Source organism: Salmo salar, chromosome 11 (genome assembly GCF_965601325.2).
Source record: "Salmo salar chromosome 11, fSalSal1, whole genome shotgun sequence".
In the NCBI taxonomy this organism is placed as follows: domain Eukaryota; kingdom Metazoa; phylum Chordata; class Actinopteri; order Salmoniformes; family Salmonidae; genus Salmo; species Salmo salar.
In genome coordinates this window covers 115,767,351-115,775,939 of record NC_138301.1, presented here as the reverse complement: position 1 = coordinate 115,775,939, position 8,589 = coordinate 115,767,351, and the positions used below count along the sequence as shown (strand labels likewise).

At 39.0% G+C, this 8,589-nt stretch overlaps 1 long non-coding RNA gene across 2 annotated transcripts in view; it reads left to right on the top strand.

Annotated features, from left to right (window-relative positions):
- Positions 1-448: 448 nt before the first annotated feature.
- The window catches only part of LOC123725208 (uncharacterized), a 31,100-nt gene continuing 22,959 nt past the window's right edge, over positions 449-8,589 (top strand). The window contains exon 1 of one of the 2 annotated variants that reach the window (XR_014379499.1): positions 449-975. This is a non-coding gene — a long non-coding RNA (uncharacterized LOC123725208). The remainder of the gene's footprint in view (positions 976-8,589) is intronic. The other variant, XR_014379498.1, reaches the window with a different exon arrangement.

Genomic DNA, 8,589 nt, shown 5'->3' with positions numbered 1-8,589 from the left:
AGATAAGAATACTGGGTGATCGGCAAGGTTCGTAACTACGAGGGTACGGCTAGGTTCGGCGGAGTAATTCTTAGGAAAGGAGGTGAGGTTGTAGGCGAGGTAAAACAGTAATAGTAAATTAGGAATTTGAAGATGAAACAGTAATGGTATAATAAAAGTTTGGAGATAAAATAATATGCCCAATTTAGGTGTAGAATAAAAGGAGATATTTAACCTGTTGGGGCTCGGGGGCAGTATTGAGACATTTTGAAAAAAATATGTGCCCATTTTTAACTGCCTCCTACACCAACTCAGAAGCTAGGATATGCATATTATTAACACATTCGGATAGAAAACACTCTGAATTTTCTAAAACAGTTTGAATGGTGTCTGTAAGTATAACAAAACTCATATTGCAGGCAAAAACCTGTGAAAAATAGATCCAAAAAAATGTGAATTTTGTGACTGTACTATTTAGTGTCATTGTTTTATAGATACCATAGTGAGAAAGGATTCATTTCGCAACACCTACGGCTTCCACTAGATGTCAACGATCTTTATAAAGTTGTTTGAAGCGTCTATGATAAACAGAGAGCAAATTAGAATGCGAGGAAGTTGACATGTCATCACTTCATTTTTTTGCGCCTGCGCATAAATCTGAGAAGCGTGAGTTTGTCATCATTGTTTATCTAGACATAGGATAGGTTGTGTGAAAATATTACTGATGTTTAACGTTAAAAATGGACCAAAAGATTAATGCTAAACAACATTTGACATGTTTGAACGAACGTAAATAGATTATTTACTAGGTTTTTTTAGCTTTTCGGCGTGATTTTACACCCCCCCCACCACGTTTTGTGGGAGCATAATGAACGCTAAGTACTTGGTGTTATTTGGACATCAATTATGAACTTTGTCAAAAGAAACCACATTTGTTCCGGACCTGGGATGCCTTCCGGACCTGGGATGCCTGCCTTCTGATGGAGATAATCAAAGGTAAGGGGATATTTACAATGTTATTATCGATATTAGATGATGCTAACTGTATAGCATAGCTTATTGTTCTTAGCATAGCACCCCGTTTATTGCAAAATGTGATTTCCCAGTAAAGTTATTTTGAGATCTGGCCATTCGGTAGCAATTACAAGATGATAATATATTATTCTTTGAATGACAATATTATAATTTACCAATGTTTTCGAATAGTAATTTTGTTATGTTCACCGGAAGCATTTCAGAGAAGAAAAAAATCTGAATTTCACGCTACTGTAAAATGCTGTTTTTGGATATAAATATGAACTTGATGGAACAAAAAATGCATGTATTGTATAACATAATGTCCTAGGAGTGTCATCTGATGGAGATTGACAAAGCTTAGTGCATAATTCTAGCTTGTTTCTGCTTTTGGTGACGCCTGACCTTGAATTGAAAATGGATGTTTGTACTTTTGTGGCTATGTACTGTCCTAACATAATCTAACTTTATGCTTTTGCCGTAAAGCCTCTTTGAAAATCGAACAATGTGGTTAGATTAAGGAGATGTTTATCTTTTAAATTGTGTAAAATAGTTGATTGTTTGAGAAATTGAAATTATTAGATTTTTGATGTTTTGAATTTCCAGCCTTGTTAGCAATAGCCCCAACAGGTTAACTGATTGAATTTATTAACAGAAAGGCATTAAAAGGTTCGGAGGAATATTTTAGGTAGGACGATAATTTTGGCTGTTGGCAAGGCCCATACTACGGGTATGATTAAGTTTGAAAAATATAGGTTTTAAAGGTTGAGTTATTGTGGGCTCTAATGGGGAGTTATCATTTGATTTGATGGTTGATGTTTGACATTGTATAACACCGGTTTAGAATAATTAGGTTGAGATCATTTGGATTACTATTTGATTTGATGGTTGATGTTTGATTTATATTGAATAACACCGGTTCCAAATAATTAGGTGGAAATAAGCACCGAGTTTAACTAAATAGGGTGAAACAATTGTTTAAATAATTAGGTTAACATACTTTAAATAACGGACTGATTATTAAATTGGATAGAAATAAATACGATTATTATAAATTAAAACAAAAACATGACTACCAGTGAAGAAGCGGAGAGAGTATTAAAGGCTCTAAAATCCACGCTCGAAATCAATGGAGGAAAGGACGGGAAGGAATGGAAGAAAGAGGGAGAACCCAGAAAAGGTCAAATCAAGGAAGCAATGGAGAAAGCCAGACTGAAGGAGAGAATAGGACTGGCAATGTTGGAGAAACTTAAGAAAATGTGGGAAGAAAACAAAGTAACGAGGTGGAACAGGAAAAGACAAAGAGAAGGGAACCAAAGATACTGTGTGGAACATTCGCCGAATCCTATAGAATTGTAACCACCGAAATGTGTCTTATTTTTATGCTAAAGTGTTGAAAGAAGTATTTTATCAATTTGGAGATATACATGGTATTTTTTTAAGTCTTAGACATTTCATAAGCGTGAAGCCGAAAGAGAGAGAAAGTTGTAACATTGGTTTTAATCTCACGATAGAGGTAAGGCAGAAAGATGTTTGAAAAGAGGTCATGTTTTCCCTACGGGTGAAAAGAGGAGAGTTGGTTGTGAGCACTGGACTATATGTGGCTGGAAGCGATTCTGGTCTGAATGATGGAATCGTAAAAGTTTTGTGATAAATTCTGGTTAATGATTCGTGGTTTGATTGTTTAGTAACACCAGTGAATTGAACATTGCATGGAAAAATGTCAAGTCAGTAAAGTGGTGGAGTTAATTTAATTTTTACAGGGACAGTGCACATTAAACACAGTTGTGTATAACGGCAGGGTATTCCTAGCAAACAGAATGGGCCGGTTTGCAGACAAACTGAAGGGGTTTTAAGGTTTTAAGCAATCTTGGGTCAAATTAGTGAAATAGTACGTTAAATATGGGGGTTTCATAGATTGGAAGTACAGTATTGTATCCAAGGGTAGTGTATGTTCAATTAAAGTACACAGAACCATTGAGGAAGTTTAAAACGAATGATTAATGATTTGAGGAAGTACAGGGGAGTTATTATTAGGTTTTGTTTGTAGTTAACGTTTGGGTTTTTGAATTGGTGTAGTATGATGAAATGCTGACCAAGTGGTTATTTTATGGAAAAAGGAGCGCTTAGCTCTCTTTGGGAAAAATTCCCAGGGACAGGATATCTTAAAGGGGTATACACACATGGCATTTTGAAGTTTTGTTTTCTGAGTTTGAATCAAGCACGTGAAATTATTTTCATAGGGAATATTCTGGGAACCTAAGATACAAAATGTAGATAAAGTTCTTAGCTTTCATTTGTATAATGTAGTAAGAAACACGGTTCTGAAAAGGTGGTATGACTTTTGACCCCTCTGGTGACTTTTCCTTTGTGGTCTGATCAGCCGCAATGAAAAGCCATTTAAATGGTGAATTTAAGGTAATTGGTGATATTGATTTTAAGGAAATTTGTAGAACTGATAATTATGATGGAGTTAAGAAAGTCTTTCACAGATGTTGTCAGAGCAACCGGAATGATGCCTTTGATGGAAGTGACCCCGGAGGACACTGAATCCAGCTCTGGGCAAAAGATGGGTCTGTCTGAGGACGATCCTTGGTTTGCTGTTGAGGAAGTGGTTGAATAAAGCTGATCTAAAATGTTCTCATATGTATTGAATGTAGTGGCAGGTGGATGTGAAGGTTTTAAGTTCTGGGACAAAGAGTCCGTCCCACACATGTTAGGTGTAGCCACTGCCGCAAGAAGGTCTTCTTTTTATTCGTTTTAAAATTATATGTTCTGAATTTATCCTGTGTACTATTTGTCTTTCCTTATGTGAAGGTTTGAAGTTCCTGGGTGACTGTTAGTCAACCTAGTACAAGTGAGGTGTAGCCGGAAGGACGTGAGGGTTTTTATCTAATCATTAAAATGGAGATTTACAAATTGTGTTGAGTGACACCCTAGGGGGTGTCAAAAGGGGGAATCCTAAATTTCTCTGAAATTTCTTATTGGAGTATGTTCACACCCCAGGGGGTGTGAAAAGGGGGATTGTTAGGATTGAACTGGCTATTTGTTTGCATAACCTATATAATATACCAGAGAAGCTATGCTACAATATTAAGTATATAAACTATAGATAAGTCAACTGCTAAAGACAATAACTACACCCGGCAACAGGAAGTGCGTCACGAGGTTGGGACCAACCTGCACGCCAACGATAGGATGCTCATCCTCCCTCTGACAGGCCAGCAGTGAGCGGGAACTATCTCTGTCAGAGTATTTAAGGAAGAACAAAGGATGTGTCGTCCTCTTCTTTGTCTGCCCTGCGTGGTGTTACAGTGAGACCGTATATACGAACATCATATTTACCATTCAAGTGTTTGCATTAATTAAAGTACAAAGGAATCAGAAGTTACTCTGTGCTAACTATTTTGTTCTGATACCAGGTTTGAATTGACGCGACCCGACAATATTCAGACCACTCAGACCTACTGCTGACACCTTCATATTCAGACCACTCAGACCTACAGCTGACACCTTTATATTCAGACACCACTCAGACCTACAGCTGATACCTTTAGTCTCTCTCTCTCTCCATCCTTTTGATACAGATCTCTTGATCCATCCTCTGGCTGCATGTGTTGACTTTTTCTCTTTTAATTCAGCTTTCCTCCCATTTATTGTGTTTTCAAAAACCAAACCAGGTTGTAGTTTAAAAATGAAAACCAACTGCAGGAGATTATTCCATTTTTTTTTATCTTAAACTAAGTAACCAAATCCCACTGGCCCAAGTAGTGTTTCATCTGTCAACTAACGACACTCATTGCAATATGCACCTGAAGCTATGGCAGGTAGCCTATATCTAGGTTACAATAGTAGTCAATAGTTAGTACTACACATTTTTACATTACAGTGTGGCATATGGAGTAATTTTATAGCCTCAGGCTGACTTTAAGTACCGGGCAAAGTCCATTATCAGATCTGGCCCATATGATTGAGTCATTGAAACCCATGTCACCATCAAACACACACATAGCACTTCTTTAATGGGTTTGAGAAGGGTCAGGGCTTGATGTTTAATATGAACTCAACGTCAGGTCGTTAGTTGGCCAAACTCTCTTTATGAATTGCTATTGTTATTATAGTTTTTATCTCACAATCTCTAGTTCTCCTTGTCAATTCAAGCCCCGTGCCAGAGTGGACCTCCCTGGTGCATTCCATCAGTCAAAGTTATGTGTATAGGGCAATTCTTTCGGACACTTTCCGTATACACCTTTCATGCAGAATGTCTCCTGGCTCCAGCCGTTAACTGTGTCCTAGTTGTAACACATCAATAGGAGGAGCATCAAAGAAGTGCCAGTTCTGTGGTGCAACAATACAGCTCAAGGTAAAGTTAGAGGCCCAAAAAATGAAGGCAACAGATGAATGGGCAAATAAGACAATGAAACATGGAAGATATGCAACCTTGGTTAAAGCAACTTCTCTGGGCAAGGTGGGACGTGACCGTCTGTTACGGATACAGGTATCCTGTGTATGTATCCTGTATGTGTGTTTCTTTTCTCTCCTTCTCCCCTCACAGGTGACAATCATCACTCCCCGATCAGTCATCAACCAGTCCCAAATCAGAAGACACCTGCTCCCCTTTCCTCACCCAATCACAGCCCCTTTCCCTTGGTTTAAAAACCCCAGTCAGTTGCTCTCTCTCTAGCTCATTATCACTCTGGTCAATCTCTCTCTGTGAGATCAAGCTTTGTGTCGTTCTCGCAATCGCTCTTTGTATGCTCTTTCACCCCATTTGTCCGGTACCTGTGAGTATTGTTTTGTTTGACTTGTTTGTTTGGTGGGAAAAGGGGGTACCAAGACCAGTCGCCCATGGGCCTACATTACACATAGGAAAACAGTGTCTAAATACACTAGTTAGAACTGGGCGGACCACCCACTGTATTTTTGGTTAGTTAGCTAGCTGTTGTTGAAATAGGCTAGTCTATTTTAGGAGTGGTTTTGGATTATTGCTTCTTTGCTTGGGTCCCGCTCAGCCCCTTTTCTCACACTCCCCCCCCCCCCCCCCCTTACCGTGTGTTTAAACATAAACCTTTAGTGTTTGACGGTAGATTTCAGTTGTCTATGGTTTTTGTTCTCACTGTTACTTTTCACTATTATAATTTGCATGATTTATGTTACGGGTCTCAGTTCCATCGCCCCTAGACTGTAGGGCCAAAGGGATTCGTAACATAAGTGGGGGCTCATCCAGGATCTGTCATTACTGACGCCCATGCCGCTCATGCAGATTGTTATAGCGGTTAGTTCAGTGTTGAGCATCAGAATTAGTGTTTGCTATTTGTTGGCTTTTGTGTTTGGTGTAGTAGTTTAAAATGGCTACTTTTGATGTGAAGTCCTTTTGGGATAACCCTTTGTGGGAGCTTTTTGACAAATGTCGAAACACTATTCAACAGCCAGTGAAATAGCATGGCGCGAAATACAAAACAGCAAAAATATCATTTCAATTTCTCAAACATACGACTATTTTACACCTTTTAAAGATGCACTTCTCCTTAATATAACCACATTGTCCAATTTCAAAAAGGCTTTACAGCGAAAGCAAAACATTAGATTATTTTAGAGTAGATAGACACAAATAACCACACAGCCATTTTCCAAGCAAGGAGATGTGTCAATAAAACACAGCTAAATGAAGCACTAACCTTTGACGATCTTCATCAGATGACACTCCTAGGACATCATGTTACACAATACATGTATGTTTTGTTCAATAAAGTTCATATTTATATCCAAAAACAGCATTTTACATTGGCGCGTGATGTTCAGAAAATGTATTCCCACCAAACCTCCGGTGGATCAGCACATCAATTTACAAAGATACTCATCATAAACATTGACAAAATACATAACAATTATTTTAAGAATTATAGATACAGTACTCCTTGATGCAACCGCTGTGTCAGATTTTAAAATGGCTTTTTGGCGAAAGCACATTTTTCAATATTCTCAGTACATAGCTCGCCATCAAAGCATCTATACCCAATTAGTATTATAAATATTCTCTTACCTTTGCTGATCTTCGTCAGAATGCACTCGCAGGACGGCTACTTCCACAAATGTTGTTTTTGTTCGAAATAATCCATATTTATGTCCAAATACTTCAGTTTTGTTCGTGCGTTCAGGTCACTATCCAAAGGCATAATGCGCGAGCGTAATTCGAGACACAAAGTCAAAATGTTCCATTACCATTCGTAGAAGCATGTCAAATGTTGTTTACAATCAATCTTTATGGTATTTTTAACGTAAAAATGCAACAATATTCCAACCGGACAATAACGTATTCATTCCAGAAGAAAAAAGGATGTGCGAGCGCTATCGGGCTCGCACATCACCAAGTCCTTGGTCCTCAGGCAGTCCACTCATTGACTGAGATCCTATTCTCTGCCCGGTTACAGGAGAATGATGAGAACTTTCTGGAGGCTTTTGACAGCCAATGGAAGCCTTAGGAAATGCAACGTGACCCCACAGACACTGTAGTTTCGCTAGGGATTCAAAAGAAGAACTACACATCTCCCACTTCCTGGTTGGATTTTTCTCAGGTTTTTTACCTGCCATATGAGTTATGTTATACTCACAGACATCATTCAAACAGTTTTGGAAACTTCAGTGTTTTCTATCCTAATCTACTAATAATATGCATATTCTAGTTTCTGGGCCAGAGTAGTGACCAGTTCAATTTGGGTACGTTTTTCATCCGGCTGTGAAAATACTGCTCCTACACCTTGACAGGTTAAAGCAGCAAACAAGCTGGTAAGCTTTATCATGTTTTCCTCTAAAGAGATTTCTGCATTTCTAGCTTAGGGATATGATAGGCCCTATGCACTTATTTGTTGTCTCAGTGTCATTTAAGACTGTTCCTCTAAATGTCATTATTTGACTGATATTTGTTGTGTTTCTGGAAGTTATTTTGTCATTAATGATTCCAGGTACATAGGTTTCACAAGGTAGGAGTGTACCTCCTGCTACTTCCCAGCAAGAGGAAGAAGGATAACATTTTGTTGTCAACTGCACTGTCCTCACAGTGGTATGATGAATCAGACCTCAATGGCAGCAATCCAGAGGTTGTATGAGGCAATTGTGAAAGGTATTTGGACAGAAATATGTATGTTTGTCTACCTTAAAACCCTATCCCTCAACCACCACATCTGTCAGACTGTAAAAAACGAATTATTCCACTTATGCAAATTCGCCAAATTCAGCCCCTCCTGTCCTGCTGGCCGACACTCACATCCATGCTTTCATCTTCTCCCGAATAGACTATAGCAACTCACTACTCCCTGGCACGAACACAAACTCCCTCTATAAGCTCCAAATGGTTAAAAACTGAGCAGCCCATCTTCTAACCCACACTAAATCATCCTCGCAGCATATCACCCCCATCCTCTGAACTCCACTGGCTCCCTGTCTCCCACCGCATTAATTACAAGATCCTCCTGACCTAAAAAGCTCTCCCCCACCTTGCTACCCCTTACCTCTCTGACCTTCTTCTCTCCTACAGTACCAGCCCTCATGCTCTCTCCGCTCAACCACAGTTGGCTACCTTGTCATCCCCAGGTCCAA